Below are 24,067 nucleotides of genomic sequence, written 5' to 3'. Positions count from 1 at the left end.
CTGCCACTTGCTGCCCCACCCCAAGGAAAGTATGCAGTAATGCCCCCCCCACTTTCCTAAGCAGAGAAGGGGCTGGTTGGCAGGAAGGACATCTGACCGGTCATCTCTCCGACCTGTGTGCGCACTCAGAGGGAGTGGGGGTGTCTGCCCCCCACGGCAGGACACGCCGGCACCTGTCAGTAGTATAAGCCAGGCAACTTCTGTCAAAATCGCAATTAGAGCTGTCAATCAAAATGGTTAATGACCTTAAAACCCAGCACCCTATGACGTCATACCGGAAATCCTGACATGACGTCATACCGGAAGTCCCAGGCCCGCCCCTCCATGTGACTTAGCCACTCCCCCTGTTGGCAGATTGGTCAAGGGCCCCCTGTCCCCGCCCAGACTCCTCCTTGAACCAGCCCCTTGCACCTGAATGGTTCAATAAACTGTCAAGGGCCATTGGATGGATGTCTGCCCCCTGTTGAACCCGCCCTTGCACCTGATTGGTTCAATAAACTCCACCCAGACTCCTCCTTGAACCCTCCCCTCCACTTGATTCGTTCTCCTTTCTGTCAAGGGCCATTTAATCGATGTCTGCCCCCTCATTGAACCTGCCCTGCACCTGCTTGGTTCCAAAACTGTCAGCGGGCAGTTTGATGGATGTCTGCCCCCTGCTTAAACTCATCACCGCCCCCCTCTCACCAGGACAAGCCCAGGCATGTTACAGCCTTTACCTCGACAGGCCCAGACATGCCCGGGGGTCTGCCTCGGCCACCGCCCTCTTCCTAGCACAAGCCCAAACATGCCTGGGGCATGTCCTGACCAGTCAGGCAGATTGCCACCTCGGCCCTGCACCATTCCCAGCACATTTCCATCCATACCCTGCCGACCTGAAGGGCCAGCCTCCGCCCCGGTGAGGCAGCACCTGACGTCGGTCTCCCCACACTTCCCTGCCAGTTCTGAAAGGCCGGTATAAAAGTGAAGCATTTTGTTTTATCTATGATTTTAATTTGAGCACAAAATTAAAATATCTCATCTTTGCTTTATGACTTGCGGCTCCAGGCTTTTTTCCATCTCACAGACAGATTCTTTTGTTATCTTGCCGCAGCAATAGGCACATCGAGAGAGAAAAAAATCAAGCATCCCAGCTTTTAGCAGCCCCTGTAAGCAGGCCTGTGTGCTCTGTCTCTGTCTTTCTTTCTCTCTCTCAGAGCGCAGACACCAGCTGAGCCAGCCCCTGCTGCAGAGTGGAGCGCGATCGCCTTCACACAGTTGTGTGCTTCGAGCACCCATTCCCCGCTGGGTGAGTCCCTGCGAGCTCGCCTGCTTGTCAGCAGCTGTCTGTAAACTCTCCTACCCCATATGTCTGCGGGCTCGAGACCGTGCAGACCCTCTATCCATGACGGATGGATCTTTTAAAGTTAAGGGATTCTTAAAGATTAGCTTGTAAAGCTTGAGATAACTACTAGTTCAACCCTTTAAAAATCACACATAGTTAAATAATATGCAGTAGTTCCCTTTTAAATCACGTTTGAGACGTCTAAAAAATCTAGCCTGGGCTGTATAATTTGTATTATATTAATTAATATAATAATAATTTGTATAAAAATCGATCTAAAACAAGCCCTTTTTCTATTCAAACTCACCCCACATTTTTAAATACAGGTATCTTCAGGAAACATCTTGTTGAAGCAAGCGGCCTGCATGGCTCAGGGAGGGGGTGATGGTTCCAGCAGGGGCCGATTTCACACTTCAGCTGTTTCAAGTGGTGGCTGATACCAAAAATGTTTACATATATACAGAGCTTATTCTTAAGGCTTATTTTCCTGGATTCAAACTCACACCACATTTTAAATAATCAAATACAAGTATCTTCTATCTCACAGAAAATCCTCCAGAAGCAGTTGATTCAAGCTTCCCATCTCACAGAAAATCCTAAAAACAGCAGTTTCTCAGAGAGAAAGACCAAGTGTAGACCCAATCAGCTTTCAGCCGACAGCCCATGCGAGCAGCCCCTGCTCTCTCTCTACACACAGAAAGTAAAGTCAGGTATAGGAGGACTCTGTGAGTTCGCTTGCAAACAACTGAGCCCGCCGTTTCGAACATCCATCTCCCGTTGGGTGATGCCCGGTGAGCTCGCCGCTGGTAGTCTCAGGAATGTTTTGGGGGTTAGGTCATGTACAAACCTCCACTTTGATTTATCACCTTTAAAGACATCGAGCAGTCTCGTGTTACAAACGCTTTGTGTCTCTTTTAACACTCCTGCCTGTAAAAGCCCTGTTATTGTGCATGTTTGGTTACTCATTTTGTAAGTATAATATAATGAAATTATTTTTAAAAGTAACACCACACCGCTCAAGAGTGACTGATTCCACGTGTGTTTTTGGATTTGCTCCGGTCAGTGATTTTTAATTTTTTGCTTAGCTCATTTCTATCACCTAGGAGCCTTTTGACAAAGGAAAACTCTGTAAAAACACTTGTGCATTTAAACAGAGATTTCTAAGAAAGCGCAGTAGGCTATAGTGTTAGTTTTAGAGTGTGCTGGTTTAACTAGAGGCCTTTAAAACACCCTTTGGCAAGCCACAAATACGTCGGTCATTTTTTAACTGTTTCCAAACCACAAAGCCCACCAGCGTCTCTATGAACTTCTTAGAAAAATTTTTTATTTTATCTTTGTATAGGATTAAATAAAATGTAACTATTCTTCATGCAGACTATTCATAATTATTATAGGCACCAAACGAGTATGTTTTTGAAAAAAACGGATGGCTGAATCCTTAATATTAATATTTATAAATTAGATTCTCAAGTGTGTGCGTGAGCGCACTTGTACATGCGTATAAAATAAGATGCAGCATTTTTTTCTATCTACGTGTACGACAATTAATGTACAAATTCATAGGACTGAAGAAAACAATGGTAGTTTTTCATACTGAAACGGGTAATCCAATCAAGTATTTTTTGTCTCGGAGTCTGAAAATTCAAACAGGGGTCTCTCCTCTGAGAATATTCAGGAGTGGCTTTAAAGCGCAGGCCGGTGGTGCATTAACTCTGACATAATAAAAGTATTCTGAAATACTCTCAGAAGGGACCCGCTTGTGAAATGCCTACTCTTTCGAAACGGCCTCTCTGTACGGAGCCGTCTGTTTTTAAAAGGCTGAGATAATGAAACATTTTTGCTTTACAAACTCTCATCTGGACAACCGGTTAGAGACAGACTCCAGGAACTTACTGTAACGGTGTTTTCATTCATTTCGCTAAATGTAATTATTTTAAAAATAGTAACTCAAAATCTGAGTGGTTTTAGACGTGTAAGTAATATAATGTTATGTTAAAGTTATTTTTAAAAGTAACTCCACACCGCAGAAGAAAGACAGATTCCACGTGTGTTTTAGGATTTGCTGCGGTCAGTAATTTTTAATTTTTTGCTTAGCTCATTTCTATCACCTAGGGGCCTTTTGACAAAGGAAAACTCTGTAAATATACTTGTGCATTTAAACAGAGATTTATAAGAAAGCACAGGAGGCTATAGTGAGGTGTGCTGGTTTAACTAGAGGGTAGGGGATGTAAGAAGCACTTTTCTGTACCTCCGAAGTTCATCAAACTAAAATCATGTTTTTAAAATCAGCAGCTTTAGCTCATGCTAGTGACCTCATAAATGGGAGCCAACAGCTCAGCACGCTTGCATAGCTCACAAAATAGCAGAGCTAATTACTCTTTCTGCTTAAACTAATGATCAGATATTCAGGTAATTCTTAATTAAATACTAAAGCGTTAGTGAACAAAAATACACGTTCAGTAGCCAAGTAAAACGGCCAGTTGCTTTAACATGAAAATAAAGCATCTTTAGAAAATAAACCATCTAAAAGCATCTTTGTAAAGGTCCAGTTTAAAAAAATTATAAGAAAAATCCTTGTTTCCTAAAGAGTTCTGCCCCTTCTTCCAACAGTTTTCTTGACTGATCTTTGGAATCATCAGTGCCTTTCTGATCACATCCACCCAAACATAGCATAGAACTTAATTACTGTACTCATTTTAAATGAGAATAGCCAGTATAAAGTCCCTAAAGGAACTGGAGACATCTGATATCTTCTGTCATATATCTTTTCTTGCCAGCCCAAGTCATTCAGATTCTGCTTACACCACAAATGTATGATTATTTTTTCTCAAATGGCCAAATCATTGGCCTGCTAATCATGAAAAAATAAATACATAAATAAATCAGATTTTATTCTCATGACACTTTATTTGCATATTTTATTATACCTACTTAACTTTTATCGACATTTATCTATCTCTGTATTTATTTTTCTGTATAAGAATGTAGTTTAAGTTAATTTGTTTTGGGTTCAATAGATGTATTTTTCATATTTTCGATTCTTGTTTTCTTTTTTTTCACATCTTTGAGTCCCCCTTGTGTTACTTCGCACCACCTCAGCCCAGAGTTTGAGAACCACTGTTGTAGGGTTTTATTTGTAAAACACTCTGCGGCATTTCAAGCTAAATTAGATTCCCTTGTTTATTCAGCCGTCCATCAGTGTTTCCATTTTTGTTATAAATTGTATTTTTTCTCTCTTTATTTACTAAGCATTTTATATGATGATTAGAAAACAGTTATCTTGTTCAGGCTTTAATTTAAAACAGCATTTTCATCAACATGTTATAAACACTTTGGTACTCAGGGTGCTTTGTATAATACAGCGTTTTAGAAATTCTCTGAACGCTTGGTAATAGCCTTCCATTTTAAAGCAGTTATGAGCCTCTGAAAATAAGAACAGTTATAGGAGGTTATAGGAGCAGATACACTACAGGGCTGATGATTAGGCTTATTTTGGACACGTTAGGCCAATCAGGATGGAAAATGTTTTAGTGGATAGTTACATCATATCTATTATATGCGTTAGCACAAGGACTAAAATTTTACTAAAACTGTGAGGTTTTATTCTTTCTTTTAGGTAGTCCAGGACAGCTGTCATTGAAAACTGCTTTCCCCTCAGTTTGTGAAAAAGCACCCTTTGTTTTAGTAGCATTCAGGGTCAAGGGACGTAAGTTTGAACTGCGATTCCAAGAGTCAACAAGTGTCTGCAAACGTCTTGAATACGAGTCAAAGGACCAGGGTTTGTGCAGGGATCATAGGTAAGCTAGACATTATTATTCCAAAATGAAACATTGACTCACCCTATCACAAAGATAAGACAGTACAAACTAAAATGTACAAATACTAAGTCACAGAGGAGATTAAAAAACATCTTAAGACCGGATCACACCAAGCTCACCGCACACTACAACAGAACCTACGTGTTCTGCGGTATATTATCAGCTAAACTGTCATCTATGTAGGCACAGGATTGTAAAGAGTTGGGGAAAACATTATTTAACATCGGCTAGTATGAGGCTAATTAACATTAGCCAGTTATTGTTAGAATCTTATCTGGCACTAAAAGTAGGCTTGTGTTCCTCCTGATTCAGGAAGAACATTAAATATTGGAGTTTAGAATATGAACTAGACTGGTAGTCTTGATGATAAGGACATTTGTGCCAAAATAAATAAATAAAGTTAATTATGAAGTAAATAACCACATGAAAAAATGGAGTGATTACAATTTGAATAGCTGCCATGATGTATAAAAACATTTTAAATAAATAATAAGCTTTTTTGACATGCAGTCTGGAATAGTCTGAATGTGTCTTAAAAGTTCATTTTTAAATAAAGCTTAAAAAGGCAAATTAAAAATATTAAATCTGAATAAAACACAGAAGTATCATTTAATGATATCAATTAGGGTTAAGTATTATCAAGCACCGGGATCTATTTATAAGGTTTATTTAATTTAGTTATAAACAAAATGATTGTTGGCATTTTGCTTTGAAATGAATAATAGTTTGATAGAGCTTTAAGAATTAGAATGCAAGACAAACCTCTACACTCTATAACAAAATGTTGCTGTTCCAATAGGAGTATCTCAGATCTCTGTTTTATTTTAACCTTTTAACAAGAAGCCCTGGTCAGGGAAATATACCACCTATATTAAAAATGAATAGTGCCGACATGCTAACTAAATAGATATAATCTAAGATATTTTAGAATATGGACCTGTGCACTAACCCCATGATTCTGACAAACTAAAGGGTGTGCACTTAATTGTCCAACTTCCTGCGGGTGCTATGGATCTTGTAATGGAGACTGCAAAAGATTCTCTAATCTTTACTCTGTAATGGTCCATATGACGGAGATCTAGCGCCTGTGTCCGCAGTGTTAACCAAACATAGGACATGATGTTCAAATTCACCTAGCGTTTTTCAAAAGAGATCGGACGAGTGTGGCGTGTGTTCTGTATTCTCTTTTCTGTATTAACTTTTCACAGTGACCATACCCCCGAGACCTTAGGTTTTTTATGCCGAAGTACCTTTCACTGACCCGAATAAGAGACATCCATCAAACTGCTCTTGACACAAAGGAGGCCCAATCAGACCGGTGGGGCGAGCTCGCCGGGCATCACCCAACGGGGGATGGATGTTCGAAACGGGCGGGCTCAGTTGTTTGCAAGCGAACTCACAGAGTCCTCCTATACCTGACTTTACTTTCTGTGTGTAGAGAGAGAGCAGGGGCTGCTCGCATGGGCTGTCGGCTGAAAGCTGATTGGGTCTACCACTTGGTCTTTCTCTCTGAGAAACTGCTGCTGGAGGATTTTCTGTGAGATGGAAAATACATGTATTTGATTATTTCAAATGTGGGGTGAGTTTGAATCCAGGAAAATAAGCCCTAATGTTAAGCTCTGTATATATGTGAACATATTTGGTACCAGCCACCACTTTACACAGCTGAAATGTGAAATCGGCCGCTGCTGGAACCATCACTCCCTCCCTGAGCCATGCGGGCTGCTCGCTTCCACAAGATGTTTTCTTAGGGTCAGCTGAAGATACCTGTATTTAAAATGTGGGGTGAGTTTGAGTAGAAAAAGGGCTTGTTTTAGATCGATTTTTATACAAATTACAATTATTTTAATTAATATAATTACAAATTATACAGCCCAGGCTTGATTTTTTAGACGTCTCAAACGTGATTTAAAAGGGAACTGCGGCATATTATTATTATTTAACTATGTGTGATTTTTAAAGGGTTGAACTAGTAGTTATCTCAAGCTTTCCAAGCTAATCTTTAAAAATCCCTTAACTTTAAAAGATCCATCCGTCATGGACAGAGGGTCTGCGTGGTCTCAAGCCCACTGACGTATGGGGGTAGGAGAGTTTACAGACAGCTGTTGACAAGCAGGCAATCTCGCATGGGCTCACCCAGCAGGGAATGGGTGCTCGAAGCGCAAAACTGTGTGAAGGCGATCGCGCTCCGCTCTCCAGCAGGGGCTGTGCTCTAAGATAGAGAGAGAGAGAGAGAGAGAGAGAGAGAGAGAGAGAGAGAGAAAGAGAGACAGAGCACACAGGCCTGCTTGCAAGGGGTCTGCTAAAAGTGGGGGTGCTTGATTTCTTTCTCTCTCAATGTGCCTATTGCTGGGGCAAGATGACAAAAGAATCTGTCTGTGAGATGGAAAAAAGCCTGGAGCTGCAAGTCATAAAGCAAAGATTATAAAGATATTTTAATTTCGTGTTCATATTAAAATCATAGAACAGAATGCTTCGCTTTTTATACCACACTTTCAGAACTGGCAGGGAAGTATGGGGGACTGGGAAGTATGAGGAGGCCGACCGTCAGGTGCTGCCTCACCGGGGCTGACGCAGGCCCTTCAGATCGGTAGGGTACTGATAGGAACGTGCCTGGACTGGTCAGGACAAGCCATGGGCATGTTTGGGCTTGTGTTAGGGAGAGGGCGGGGGCCGAGGCAGACCCCGTTCATGTCTAGGCTTGTTGAGGTAAAGGCTGTAACATGCCCGGCTTGTCCTGGGGGTGGGGGGCGGTGGTGAGTTCAATCAGGGGGCAGACATCCATCAAACTGCCCTTTGACAGTTTGTGGAACCAAGCAGGTGCAGGGTGGGTTCAACGAGGGTGCAGACATCCATCAAACGGCTCTTGATAGAAAGGAGAACCAATTTAGGTGCCGGGCGTGTTCAAGGCGGAGTCTGGGCGTGCACAGGGAGCCCTTGACCAATCCACAGCCAGGGGGGAGGAATTTTGGCGTGACATCATCAAGGGGCAACAAAGCGGGACTTCCGGTATGACGTCATAGGGGCGGGGCTTAAAGTTCATTCTTCAATTTGTCAGCAAGTGCATGCCTATAACTACTTGTGTGTTGTATTAAGTCACATGTAATCTGCAATAAACACTTTAAAAACAGTATCCACAAATTCATAAATATCCCTGTCATTAATTGTTTGGTGAAATCGAGCCAACAATTGACGTTTAAAATGACCTTATGTAGCATCAGTGCTCTAAGTAGCAAATCCTTTTATGTAAGAATAAGGATAACTGTGATGCTGATCTAAGCTATTTACATAGCTTGGGTCTTGTTAACTTTAAACCCATGCTTAGATGTGATCACTTGGTTTGTTTTGCAGTGGCTTCACCAGTCAATGTGCACCAAATCAGCACTCTAGCAACGGACCAGACTGTCACTACAATTTCTGAATAAAGCAGCATAAATGCATCTGATCAGCTGGAGGGACTATGTCTCCTGGCTGGCCTGGGAATGCCTTGGGATTTTCCCGAAAGAGCTAGAAGAAGTGGCCGGGGAGAGGGAAGTCTGGGCCTCTCTGCTCAAGCTGCTGCCCCAGCGACCCGACCTCGGATAAACGGAAGAGGATGGATGGATGGCAGCATTAATGCAAAAAACTTCATTACTATTTCTAGGTGCCCCCACACTCTGATACAGCTGTCCTCTTCTGACACCTTAAATGTGTCTTTAATAAATATCAGAACGTTAAACAGTAAGACGATCTTATCAGTGATATGAAAACAGATTTTCTTACATTAAATGAACCGTGGCTCAGCTCTGATGGTGCAGCAGTGTTCATTAAAGCAGCACCACTGAATTACAGTTTTGTTCATTCTGTTCACCAAGGTAAAAGAAGCAGCATTTTAGCGAGTATTTACTTGAGCCGATTAAACTGTGAAGACGACTGGTACTTTCACATCTTTCAAGTGAGGTTATATGTGGTTATTCAAGGAGTGATGTAATCTCTCGTATCAATCATTTATAGACCTACAAAAGTATAATGCTTCTTTTACTGAGGAATTCTCAGACTTCATATCTATTATAATAACTAATTACGATAGGCTCCTGATTATAGAGGGTTGCAATGTTCATGTGCATATTCAGTGTGACCCTAAAGTAATTAATTCATGAACTTACCACACTCATTTGACGTCAGTCAGCCCACAGATAAGGGAGGACATACACGCTGGTTCAGTTATTTCAAAAGGTTTAAAAGCTGACATGAGGCAGGTCATGGATGTCAGTATATCAGAACATTTCTATGTAATGTAGAAATATTGCTAATTAGTTGTAAAGGTAGTGTATTGTTACAAAATGCTACTTTGATGCATCTGCAGCATCTGTCAGTCAGTCATTTTCTAAAACGCTTTGTCCTGAACAGGGTGGCAGGAGGTCTGCTGGAGCCTAACCAGCCAGAATAGGACACAAGGCAGGAACAGACCCTGGACAAGGTGCCAGTCCACTGCAGGGTGAAGACCCACACCAACCATACACCAGGGCTCATTTAGCATCCATCTAACTTGCATGGGAGGAAACCCACAGAGACACAGGAAGAACATACAAACTCCACACAGCCTTTAGATTTGCTAATATCCTCAGTAATCAGTCTGAATGGAGTGCCTGTCTTAGCGCAGCCAGCAATGATACCAGTAAGGTAGAATATTTATTTTCAAAGGTATGAGCTACAGCTGACACAATGGCCTCTGAAAGAACTGTTAAAAAATACACCAGCATTAAAATACCCAGGAAAAAAAATCATAGAGTGCCAAATTTTAAGAGAAAATGCCTCAGGGCTAAATGAGACAAATTGAATTAACAATCCACTATGAAATATTAAAGACACATATAGCTGAGAATAATAAAATAGTTGGACTTGAGAGGCAGTTCTATCTTTCTAAAATAATAAATGATTAGGCTGCAAACCTAAGAGTTTTATTTTCAACAATTGTCTTCTAAACGAAGTTTAAGATAATGATAGATAGATAGATAGATAGATAGATAGTTTCAGGAATGCCAGGGGCAACGACCTGGCTGGGACGCCTTGAGCGACCGGAAGAGGGTCTACGCCAACCCTGGATCACGTGGGGGCCGCCATCCTGGTTGCTTTGGGGGCAATGGGTAGGGGGCTTGGAAGCCCAACCCTGTAGTGACCCGTGGTCACCGCCAGGGGGCGCCCCAATGCCTTGGGGACCCTGGACCTCAGCACTTCCGCCACACCAGGAAGTGCTGGGGGGAAGAGGAGAAGGGACACCTGGAGAGCTTCCGGGAGAACAGCCGGCACTTCCGCTACACTGGGGTGTGTCCAGAGAGGAGTGCCAGGAAGCACCTGGAGCTCATCCGGGTGCAGATAAAAGGGGCCGCCTCCCTTCATTTGGGACGAGAGTCGGGAGCGGAGTGGACTGAGCTGGAAGAAAGGAGGCAAGGAGGTGGCCTGAAGGAAATAAGGCATTGTGTGGCCAGGACTTTGGGGACTTTGGGAGTTTTGTGGTGCACCTTGTGACTTTATTGTAAAAAAACGTGTTTGTGGGTGAAATGAACGTGTCCGCCTGTCTGTGTCTGGGCCAGTCTCCACAATACATAGATACTTTATTAATCCCAAGGGGAAATTCACATAATCCAGCAGCAGTATACTGATACAAAAAAAAACAATATTAAATTAAATAGTAATAAAAAAGCATAGTGTGGGGGAGGAACAATCTCCTCAGTCTGTCACTAGAGCAAGACGGTGACAAAAGTCTGTCACTGAAGCTACTCCTCTGTCTGGAGATGATCCTGTTCAGTGGATGCAGTGGATTCTTCATGATTGACAGGAGTTTGCTTAGTGCCAGTCGCTCTGCTACAGATGTTAAACTGTCCAACTTTACTCCTACAATAGAGCCTGCCTTCTTAACAAGTTTGTCCAGGCGTGTGCCACCTGTAGATTTCTAGCAAAGCTTGTCTCTCCAAAATGAATCCTGCTGTACTTCAGCATGCTCTTTTTAGAGAAGTAAATTCCTTCACTAAAATAAATCTGTCTGAGCTCCACAGAATAATTTCCCAACTTAAACCCTCCAATTGAGTCCTTGACCAGTCCTTATGTAGAGTGCCAGTTTTATAACTGGTGAGGCCTTAAGCTAAATAAAGTCTGGAGGCCCCTTGTTAAAAAGTCACATTCAGAGGTCTTGTCAAAGCTGGGGTGTTAATAAGAAAGGAGTAATGAGCTTGATCGAAGAGCGGTTTAGGGGGATCCTGTTTGTAATGTTGAAAGCAATCATAGCAGGAAGAGCCCCCCTTAGAGGAATGAGCAGAATCAAAGACCGTGGAGAAGAGGTGGTCCCTAAATCTGGCACTGAGTGCACCCCATAGGTGCGCTCGCTGACTACAGAGCCCTGTCATCATTTGTCATCTTTCCCATTTTCCGTAACTGACTCAGCATATCGGCTCTCCCTGCAGCCATTTAGTTCACTTCTGCCTCAAGCCTGCTCTCCTTATGGATATGAAGAGTGATCAGTGAGTTAATGCCAGGGAAGACAGATGATGACCACCAAACTAAAGAGTTTATGATCACTCTTAAGAACTCTGAATCTCAGGCTCCAGACCCAAGTCAAGTGCAGTTAGAACAGTTACACATTTCCTCCATATTCGGTGGTAAGGTTCTGTATTGGGTTTATTCTTCTAACATGTTTGGACATGCAGGGGTCTTCCAAATATTTGAACTAAATAAAATATATTTCTGGTTAAAAAGAATGAATAAGGGAAATATGTGAATGTTTTAGCACATGAAGTTAGTTCTTCGGGTCTGTTACAGCTTTTTGTTCATCTTCATGGATTGTCCGCTTTAATTACTTCAGACGGAGGTTTTCTGTTTATTTCTTGAATTTGAAATTTTCTTTTGTAGCTGCCTCACACCACACAGAGCCGTACAACCCTAAACTTAACAAGCAGATTTCCAACCTTTACAGACCAAGAAGAAATGATTGTCAAATCTAAAAGCACTCAGAATAGGAAAAAAGGGGAACCACAAGAAAATTGTGGTCCCAAAATAATAATAAAAACATAATTTGTTATTTCAAAAACTTCAGTCTACGAAGAAAACAGCCAAACCTCAAGGCAATCAAAAGGAGTGCACAATTCTAAAAAATCTTTTATATAAAATACATTTCCAAAAAACAGAAAAGCAGCACAGCTGCAATGAAAGGAGAACACCCCCCTTGGCTCCATATGTGGTGGACAAGGCAAAAAAATAAGAGGAGCAAAAAATAACAAAAAATAACAACAATACCTTAAAATGTATTGGCTGAATTTTTTTCAATTTTTCTAGTAGATTGATTTAGAAATAATTTGTTGTATAAGTTTTAAATTATTATTTATTTTCATTAAGAAATCAATTTTCACTTTTTTAAAAAATAAAAATATAAATAAACCAACAAATCAACAAAAATCATGTTGTTACTTCATTAAATAAATGATTGAAAATTAAAAGTACATAAATCTACAATAAAGCAATACTAAACTGAAAGTGCAAATCTCTGAGATAAAACAAAAAGTTCATTTTGCCTGTGCTTTGGTATATTTGTGTTGTTCTTGTCAGTATTGTGGTTTTCTTTCATTTGCTCCGGTTGTTCACTTTTTGCTTTGCTTGTTCTTGAGGATTTGGATTGTGTTTGATTTTAATGCAAGGCAGTTTTAACTATTTTTGCTTCTGCTTTCTTTTTGTTGTGTATTCCAATCACTGCAAAAAATCTTGCTTCTTATAAAGCATTCTTCGTGGTCCCCAACTCAGGGGTTCAAGGTGATCCCCACCTTTGTGGTGTAGTCTAAGAATGATTTTGGACTTAATGCAATACATTTTGAGCTTTGAGAGTGAAGTGCATTTTCATCAGATGTAGGCCAAAGCCAGCCATTACATTGAACTCTGTAAACATTCTGTGCGTTCTGAACATTAAAAACACATTGTGGCCATACAGGCCAACAAGATCCTCAACCCTATCACCAAAATAACATCAAATCGAGATGTGAAGGTCCCTAAAGCCCTGCACACAACTGCATTACCTGGTCATTTATTCTGTGTGTCTGTGGTTCTTTCTAACATTGGTGTAATACAAGTTTCCAACTGTGCCCCAGTATTACTGTTGAAGAACGTTTTTTAAAGTAATAACTGAGTAATTCCTTTCATAATCTCTGTTTGCTTAAACTAAAAAGGTTTCATTTCTTCAATCTGTCCTCACCGCTGATAACTCTTAGTAATGGAATCAGCTTGGTCCCTCTTCTCTGGATGCCGCTAGATCAGAGCTGCACACAGTACTGTAGCGTCCTGGCCAGGTTGAAGTCCAAGGCGGAAAACAAGACTGTTGGGTTGACTGAGGGAGGGCAAAGAAGGGTGCAGAGGACTGACATCGGGGATATGATTGACGGTAAAGAGTGGAAAAGGAGCGGCACCCTGAATGGCGGGCACGGAGGCATAGATTTTGCTGGATAGTTCGAGAGAGGAGGGTGGGGGGATGTGAAGGGGTCATACATGTGAAATCAGTGGGTTTTTGTCTTTTTGCTTCATTAACGGCGTCTCCGAGGGCCATAGTAATGACAGATTCAAAGACAATTGTAAATAGTTCAAGTTCAAAGTTGCTCATTTTGTTTTTACAGTTGTGTATTTTTATTTGACTCTTCCAGTAAACTGTGCTGTGATCCTTTCTTTGCCCTTCTGTGTTTTTTCTTTTCCAAACCTGACATGCTGAGGTCGCTACAGTACTCCACATGAGGCCTCACCAGTGCGTTATGAAGATCAAACATGAAAAGGTGAACTGCACCATACGCTTTACGTTAATTAGTGTAACGTGAACAGATCATCTCTCTTTATCAGTTTCAGATGTTCCATGTTTGTTAGCATTTGCTGTTGTGAACTCAGGCTGTTCTTAGCCAAGGCTCACTCAGATACGTTATAATAGAGGACATCCATTGAAGGCATTGCAAGAGTGTCACAGATTTTATTTAAAGAATAATTCCTGGCACTGTGTGCTAAAACACCTGTTCTAGACATGGTCACCAAGTCTTTTTCTTAATAATAATAATAATAATAATAATAATAATAATAATAATAATAATAATTCATTACATTTATATAGCGCTTTTTTATCAGTTATAACTGCTTCAATTAATTTACCTGTGATGCTTGTTAAATGTTACTGGCCTACAGTTACCAGGATCTGCTCAATCACACTTTCTACACAATGAGAGAAGATTTGATGATCTCCATCCTTTGTGCAGACTGCAAAGACGTTTGAAAAATATGCATTAAGGGTTTATATTTCTACTCATTAACCTCATCAAGATAAATATCATTTGGTCCGGGAGTGTCAGTGTGAAACTTGCTTATGTTTGGAAACATACTGAGGCCATTTCTTACACAAAAGTCAGGGTTTATAAAACACAGCATTAGTGTAGAAATTAGCTTAAAGTTATGGAAGGTTTTGACCATCCATAAGTAAAACATTCTGATGTCTGTCTGTCCATCCATCCATTTTCCAAAACTGATCATTTTAAACCTATAATGGAATGGGTGTTACGTGATTTCTACATGATGGTCTCCAGTTCAGCTCACAATTGCAAGCGGACGGCTCCAGGATATCTAAATTGGCTTATAAGTCGGTCATCATCATGAAAAACGACACAAATACTATGAATGATATCTAACTGACAGACAGCATTTTGTTTTTAAGTTTGTTTGTTTGTTTGTGTATTTTAATTTTGTCAAAATGAGTCCTTTCTAATTTTATGAAGTTAGAGAATGTACTCCTAACATAACACTAATGGGTGACTTAGTTAAGTGATTTAAAAGTTGGAGTGTTTTCTGTTATGCATTTGCTTCATCAAAGAGTCAGATATCACATTTTTGTTCTTTTAAATATTTTTCAACAGAGGTATATATGACATGTGATGAAGATTTGCTCAGACTGTCGTTTGTCCTGGCAGGAATAAGCACTGGACACACGTGTGCTGCCATTTCAGTTGTTTGGTTTTGTGGAGGAATAATTTTAGGGTAACACAGCATTCATCTTTAAAGAAATAGCATAAAGGGTTAAAAAAATGTGGGAAACCAAATAAAGGTCAAGTGAACAACAAAATGTACTCTGAAATATAAGATTTGGTTTAGGAAAAATACTGAGATGGTCAAGTAAATAAAGAATGTACCAGAAGAAAGGCTGATGTAAAATACAAAATGAACTGAAAGATGACTAAGAAATCAGCAGATGTCCTATAAACAATGAGAATGGACTGTTGTTATATGCACAGACATTTCAAGGGTGGTGTCTTATCTCAAAAGGTATAAGAAGAACCAGAATATAATATAACAGACTTTTATTTTATATAAATCATTTGGATGTACACCAACCAGAGTAAATGTTACGCTGTGTGTAAATTCAGCAGTTTATAAAATGAACTTCTATTCTTTGTTTCTTTGACTATTCTGACCAGGCTGTAACACATTATTTCTGATGAACACTCTCTAAAAGACAGGAGTAATTAAAAAGTACCATGAACAGCTTTTCTCCTGCCTGATTACTGAATTGTTCTGTTAGAGGATACGTTTTGTGGACGCTGAAGTCGGAAACAACGGGAGATAAAAAACAATTTAAAGTAAAAAGCAATTTCTTTATTTTTGGTAAGTCAAAGAGACTAATGCCCCCAACCCCAGCTTAGTGCCACTGACTGATCAGATCAGACAGCCTGCAGCCTAACGTGGGGCCTCCCTCTATATACCTAGTTTGTGTATTAAACAAAAAAAACAAAAAAAAAAATATATATATATATATATATATATATATATATATATATATATATATATATATATATATATATATATATATATATATATATATATATATATGGCAGTTTATTTTCAGTTTATATATAAATTATAATAGCTTGCGACTCCCTGAATTGGAATGTGCGCATAGCTTCTTTCAGATAAAGAGGTTATCAAGGCACTCACAGTTTTAAGAAATATGCTCAAATAGTTTTAAGCAAGAATTCAGAAACTGTCACACTGATTTATAATATCACAGGGTGTTCTGTTGGTATCAAGAGGTCAGCATTTTCTCATAAAAGAATGCAAGTTAGTCTCTTATTCTGTGCACAAACTTAATTCTTTTTCTACCTAAATGAAGAACAAATCATACAGAAGTAATAAATCATATAACTCTCTGCAGCATGATTAATACAAAATACAGTCCTTGGTATTTGTGAGGTAACTACTTATAATCATTAGTGTATAATGTTTTTTCTTTCTTAGTTTCTTTCTTTCTTAAGATGTTAAATTTCGACCATAGGGGTTATAAGTTTAATTTTAGCAACTCAAAGACTTCTGCATCAAGACCTTGTAATTAGTTCATTTTTTATTTCTTGAAATATAATAAAGCAGAAAATAATGTTTATCCTAAATATTTTTATTCTAATATTATTCATTGTTTAGTGCTAAAGAGAAGCATATTATTTCAATCAACCTTTTTAAACACTTGAAAAGGATGGCTTCTGTCTCTAATGGCATTTTTATTATTTTTAAAATTATTTAATTATTGCCTGAATCAACACAGCAAAAAATGAAACACGATTCAAAGTGCCAGAGAATAATGATTAAAAAAGTGAGTCGAGGAAGTGAGAATATATAATATACTCTGTAGATTAGACTAAAAACTAAAAATAACTAACTGGGGATTCTTCCATTTGAATGCTTTTCTAATTTTAATTTAATTTTACTGTTTGTAAAGCACTTTGAGCTCCATGAACAGTATGTCTAAAAATGTGCTGCACATATAAATGTTGAAGGTTTTGTTGTTTAAGATCTCCTAAAGCCGTCCTGCATGTCAGCTCTTCATAACTGAGCTCCAGCCTCTCTATTCTGAGAAGACCACCACACGTGTCCTCATCACAGAACTCATTTTACAGCAGTGTGGACTCTCTACTTTGAAATGATCTCAGTAAGAACACAGTTTATTTATAGAGCACCACTCCTGTGCTCAAAGCACTTCACTTATAATCAGAAAAAGATAAAATAGGAATAAAACTAAAGAAAAAGATCACATTAATAACACTGAATAGAAACCAATGCCAAACATTAAACACCAATTAACAGATACATAAATACATGAAAGAAAGGTCTGAATTAGAATCAGAAACAATTAAAGGGTAGGAAGAGCAAAATACTACAATTAAGCATTGAACAAATAACACAATTCATAGAACTTATATGCAGAGATGTAAATGTGGACATTAAGGTTACCAGCGATGATAAAGATTGGTGAGTAGGTCAGGACTGCGCTTTGTTACCAATCTTAGAGCCCACCACTCATCACCGGCTCTTCATTTGAGGTTCAGTTCAGATCTAACAATCCCAGCCTGACTACCACCCTGACCTGACCTGCTGTGAAGATAATAAACCAGTCGTCTCATTTAGAGATGCAGGCTCATTACGTGTTTCAAGATTGCAATTCAGATCTAATGAGATGGTTTTGTGCTTTACTGTTGGTGAACTTTGTGCTAAGTAACATCAGCAGCAGATTATTAATTAAGCAGTGAGCCCCGTCACTTGTCACATTGTATCCAACAGAGCTGACACAACATGGCATACTCCACTCCAGATCTCTTTTTCTGATATTTGCTTACACCCCCTGCAGCACAGACCTGATCTCCAATCCTACCAGCACATCTGTGACATCCTCAATGCCACTAAGAAACGTTCAGCAACTCAAAGAAATTCCAGAAAAAGAATTGAAAGACTTACAGCAGTGAAGCAGCAGCAGTAGACCTCTTGACTCCGGCAGGTGTTGTCAGTTGTGAGGCCGCACCTCACACCACAGCAGGACTCGGCTTGTCTGTCAGCTCTCAAGGCTGCTCTTCTACATTCCGACAAACTGAAAGCAAGAACTACAATCTTATGATTAAAAAAGGAATGTTGTCTAGTGAGTCTTTATCTGGTTGCCACTTTACCATCCAGTGCTCCTCTAGCACACTCTTACTGTATCATGGATGTAATTATGATGGTGACATCTGTACTTTTCTTTGGATCCACATTGAGAGTGAGCTGTCAAACCAGACATCATCCTCCTCACAAACAGACCCTCGTCCACTCAGTGATGTCCAGTTGAAGTGAGGCCTGCTGATGGACATGATCCCTGCAGCTCTCACCTGAATGTAACCAGTGACTCTTATAATGACACCTAAACACAAAGCAGTGGCCATTTTGTCAGATTGCTAGATTTTATGTAGTCTTGGGAGAAATGGCAGGACTGAGTGTCTTCAACTTCAAGGTCAATTTTAAGTTTATTTTCATGTATCAAGTACACAATTCAAAGAAATTCTTAAATGCATGTCTCCCACCACTACTGACAGAAGTGTAAAACAAACAAGAGACAATGCAGTTAAACTCATGTTAGTATGAGAAGATTTGGGCAGCTTAAGATCACGTGGTCTACAATGGCCAATGAGCAGGTCTAAACACACTAGAGAAGGGGCTCCAAAGTCCTCATCACCTCATTACCTGACTTCAAATTCTCAGACTCTGAGTGATTTTAATTCTTATGAGGGTCCCCAGACCTTTGGAATCCATTTAAGATCTTACAGCTACCTCATCACATTAGAAGGTGTTTGATCAGAGACATGCAGGCTTTTTTAAAAGTTCATTTAAAAGGGCGACTCAATTCTCATAAACTTTCTTGTAGTCCAAGCTGCTGCATTGACTTAAATGTATTTCTTATTTGTTTAATGGTTTTGTTATTTTTCAGATATTACTTGCCCTTTAATTTATTTTATCACTTTTGATTTTTTAATGTATGCAATTTTGTGATTTGTGTTTTTGTTGTTTATTAAGTAGTTATTTGTTATGTTTATGATATTTTTTGTATTGTGTGGGTAGAACCTCAGGAGTCGGGTCCACCAGGGTGAAACCTGCCTTAGGAAACCAGACATGGTGGTGCGTTGGTCTGACTTAAGTTATTTTAAAGCCTGCAATAATTTTGCTACTTTTGTGTGTGGGACATCACAATACACATATAGTATGTCTGATCTTTGGGCCCAGAATCACAATCTGAGATGGTAAATAAATTAAATCAAGGTGTTATGATGTTATATCAGTTTAGGAAGATCAAAAATGTACTATACATAAAAGAATCTTCTTTTTTTCAGCTTCGCCCATTAGGGGCCACCACAGCAGACCATCTGTTTCAATACTTATATGTCCTCTTCATCTTGCTTCTCACACCCACTAACTGCATGTCCTCTCTCACCACATCCATAAACATTCTCTTAAGCCTTCCTATTTCCCTCTTACCTATCAGCTCCATCTTTAGCACCCAACATCTCTCCTCTGCACATGTCCAAACCAACACAATCTCATCTCTCTGACTTTGTCTCCAAACAGTGCCCAACCCTCTAGTGTCCTCATTTCTAATCCTGTCCATCCTCGTCACACCCAGTGCAAATCTTAGCATCTTTAACTCTGCCACCTCCAGCTCTGTCTCATGCTTTCTGGTCAGTGCCACTGTCTCCAACCCATATAACATAGCTGGTCTCACTACCGTCCTGTAGACCTTCCCTTTCACTCTTGCTGATCCCGTCTGTCACAAATCACTCCTGACACTCTTTTCCACCCACTCCACCCTGGCTGCACTCTCTTTTTCACCCCTCTTCCACACTCCCCATTACTCTGTAATGTCTATCCCAAGTATTTAAACTCATCCACCTTTGCCAACTCTACTCCCCTCATCCTCACCATTCCACTGACCTCCCTCTCATTCACACATGTATTCTGTCTTGGTGGTCCTACTGACTTTCATTCCCCTCCTCTCATATCTCCACCTCTCCAGGGTCTCCTCAACCTGCTCCCTACTATCGCTACAGATCACAATGTCATCAGCAAACATCATAGTCCACGGGGACTCCTGCCTAATCTCATCTGTCAGCCTGTCCATCACCATTGCAAATAAGAAAGGGCTCAGAGCCGATCCCTGATGTAATCCCACCTCCACGTTGAATGCATCCATCACTCCAACTGCAGTCCTCACCATTTTAACACTTCCCTCATACATATCCTGTACCACTCTTGACTTCATCATACAATATCAAAACTCCTCTAATATGTCATATGCTGGCATACGTTTTCTCTAAGTCCACAAAGACACAATGCAACTTCTTCTGGCCTTCTCTAAACATTTTCATTAACATCCTCAGAGCAAACATCACATCTGTGGTGCTCTTTCTTGGCATGAAACCATACTGCTGCTCACTAATCATCATCTCACTTCTTAACTGAGCTTCCACTACTCTTTCCCATAACTTCATGCTGTGGCTCATCAATTTTATCCCCCTGTAGTTATTACAATCCTGAAAATCCCCCTTATTCTTAAATATCGGCACCAGTACACTTCTTCTCCACTTCTCAGACATCCTCTCACATTTCAAGATTCCATTAAACAATCTGGTTAAAAACTCCACTGCCATCTCCCATAAACACCTCTATGCTCCCACAGGTATGTCATCTAGACCAACGGCTTTTCCATTCTTCATCCTCTTCATAGCTGTCCTTACTTCCACCTTGCTTATCCGTTGCATTTCCTGATTTACTATCTCCACATCAGACAACCTCTTCTCTCTCTCGTTCTCTTCATTCATCAGCCTCTCAAACTACTCTTTCTATTTGCTCAACACACTCTCCTCTCTTGTGAGTATGTTTCCATCTTTATCCTTTATCACCCTAACCTGCTGCACATCTTTCCCAGCTTGGTTCCTCTGTTTAGCCCACTGGTCCTTTTCTCCCTCGTTAGTATCCAACCTCTCATAAAACTCATCATACGACTTTTCTTTAGCCTCTGCCACTTCTCTCTTCACCTTGAGCCTTATCTCCTTGTATTCTTGTCTACTTTCTGCATCTCTCTGACTATCCCACTTCTTCTTCACTATCCTATTCCTCTGTATACTCTCCTGTACTTCCTCATTCCACCACCAGGTTTCCTTGTCCACCTTCCTCTTTCCAGATGTCACGCCAAGCACCCTTCTTGCAGACACCATTACTACATCTGCTGTAGTTTCCCAGCTGTCTGGTAACTTTTCAGTGCCACCCAGTGACTGTCTCACTTTTTCCTAAACTCAACCTTGCACTCTTCCTTTTTCAACTTCCACCATTTGATCCTTGGCTCTACCCTCACTCTCTTCCTCTTCTTGATCTCCAACATCATCCTACAGATTACCATCCTATGCTTCTTAAATGCACTTTCCCCTGCCACTATTTTGCAGTATTCAATCTCCTACAGACTGACCCCTATGCACAGGATGTAATCTACCTGTGTGCATCTTCCTCCACTCTTGTACATAACCCTATTTTCCTCCCTCTTCTTAAAATAAGTATTCACCACAGCTATGTCCATCCATTTTGCAAAATCCATTATCCTCTGACCTTCTTTATTCCTCTCCTTGACACAATACCTACTGTGGAGGACTGCCGGCTTCCCATACCGGTCCGCACCCCCAGGCCACCAGGAGGAGCTCTCTTGACAGCAGGATCGTGCCCCGAGGTCCAGCAGGGCCTTATGGACTTTGTAGTGTTTATACACAGCCCTGCTGGATACCTTGGGGACCACCAGGAGTCGCTGTGGGGGAGGCTTATAGGCTCTGTGATGCCGTATGACCCGGGAGTACGTCACGATCACGTGACAGGAAGAAATGTCAAGCTCCCAGGTTGAAGTAAAAGACTGATTGCCCTGACCCGGAAGGAATAAGGAATTGTGGACTGTTGGGACATAAACACCTCAGGGTCAGGGGCTATAAAAGGCCGGTGCCTCACTCCAGACAACGAGCTGTGCTGGGAGGGAGAGGAGCAAAGTGTCTGGGAGTGGAGGAGAGAGTTTATTGTGTTTATTATAGTTAGCAGTGTTTTGTATGAGTAGTGTGGAAGGTGCTTGGTGCAATGTGGAAAAAAATAAAAAGTCTTGGACTTTTACCTGGTGTCTGGATTTGTACCTGAGGGTTCAAGGGAGCACTAGCGCCCCCTACTGCCACACTACCCATCACCTCCTTGTCTCCTCTTTTCCCTTCACCAACATGTCGATTGAAATCTGTTCCAATCACCACTTTCTGTTCCTTGGGTACACTGTTCATCACTTCATGCAACTCACTCCAAAAATCTTCTTTCTTATCCATCGCACACCCAACTTGTGGTGCATATGCACTAACAAAATTCATCATCACACCTCCAATTTCCAGCTTCATAATCATTACTCTGTCTGACACGCTTTTCACCTCCAAAACACTCCTGACATGCTGTTCCTTCAGAATAACTCTGACCCCATTTCACCTCCCATCCACACAATGATAGAACAATTTGAATCGACCTTCAATCCACCTGGTCTTACTCCCCTTCCATTTAGTCTCTTGCACACACAATATATCAACCTTTCTTCTCTCCATCATATCTGCTAACTCTCTCCCCTTACCAGTCATACTGCCAACATTCAAAGTTCCTACCCTCACTTCCACTCTCCTACCCTTCCTCCTCTCCTCCTGCCACCAGACACACCTTCTCCCTCTTCTTCTTTTCGGCCAACAGTAACCCAATTTCCCATAGTACTCTGTTGGCTAACAGTACTGGTGGCAGGCGTTGTTAACCCGGGATTCAACAAATTTGGTATGGAAATTTGTATTGTTGCCCGCATATTGATTTGGAAAAATTTCACACCAGATGCCTTTCCTGAGGTAACCCTCACCATTTAACCGGGATTGGGACTGGCACAAAGAAACACACTGGTTTGTGCATCCCCCTTGCCTGTGTTACTATATATAAAAATGTAATATTTCTTAAACAGTTTTTATATATTAGTGTTAATGATTTTAAATAAACAGACCGTTGGTGTTTGCTTGATCCTCATGGCTGCCTGCATTGGACAATAGTTTCTGAGGATTTTAATAATATATAAATAATGATAAAACATTTTATTTATATAGTGCTATAAGCAAATATCTAGTAATAAACTACACATTAAATATAGAAATACATTAGGTATCTTTATTTACATAATTTAAGCAGAAATTCAAAACATTACTGTCTGTACCTACTGTAGTTTCTTCAGAAATATAAATACATAAAAATTGCAATCATATTTCTCTACTGCTCTAAATAATCAATTGACATTGAAACTTTAAATATTCTGCACTAACTGACTTTGAACTACAAACAAGATGAATATTCTGGAGCAGAAAAGCTTAGAGGACATTTTGTGTGATGGGGACACTTCAGGGCTGTGTGAGTTCCACTTTTGGCGATTTATTTATCATAAGATGTCGAATCAAATGGATTATCGATGTCTGTTCCTTCTGCAAAGCTTAGAAATGAAAACCTCATAAAAAGAAAAACACCTCAGAGTTGAACTTCAAAGCACCTAAATAATGAATCCAAAATAAAATACTTTTTTAAAATGGTCGATTATGGGACAGCTGTGATATCATCTTTTAATGCGGTTATGAAATTTACTGTATTGTAATTTAATTTGTTTATAAAGCACATTTAAAACACTGACCAAAGTGCTGCAGATTAAAATTAATAAAGGTAAAAAGAACTACATTCTAAGACAGGAAAAAATTAAAAGGAAAATAAAGGAATTAATGATAATGAAATGTAAAAAGAGAAAAGACGCCCTTTCAGTCTTAATGTTCAAACAGCCACAGTTGTTGCAGACCTGAGATAAGCAGGTAGATCGTTCCAGAACAGAGGGGCGGCTGTTTGAAAAGCACACTCACCTTTAAGTTTTAGTCGAGCCCTCAGTACCACAAAGAGTGTCTGATGATCAGACATCCTAACCTGGCAAGAGGGAATGTAAAGCGGGTAATGGCTGAATAGGATGGCGTGAATACATTAAGGTAACTAAAAAGAAACAGCAGCACCTTAAAATCAACCCTGT

The 24,067-nt window shown here is 40.2% G+C and overlaps 1 protein-coding gene across 1 annotated transcript in view; it reads right to left on the bottom strand.

The window, feature by feature from the left end:
• The window catches only part of LOC120534515 (NACHT, LRR and PYD domains-containing protein 3-like), a 41,355-nt gene extending 23,382 nt beyond the window's left edge, over positions 1-17,973 (bottom strand). Inside the window, exon 1 of the mRNA XM_039762119.1 lies at positions 17,905-17,973. The gene's annotated coding sequence lies outside the window, so the exon portion shown is untranslated. The remainder of the gene's footprint in view (positions 1-17,904) is intronic.
• Positions 17,974-24,067: the final 6,094 nt, after the last annotated feature.

This window comes from Polypterus senegalus, chromosome 8 (assembly GCF_016835505.1).
Source record: "Polypterus senegalus isolate Bchr_013 chromosome 8, ASM1683550v1, whole genome shotgun sequence".
Taxonomy (NCBI): domain Eukaryota; kingdom Metazoa; phylum Chordata; class Cladistia; order Polypteriformes; family Polypteridae; genus Polypterus; species Polypterus senegalus.
This window is presented reverse-complemented; position numbering and strand designations above follow the sequence as displayed.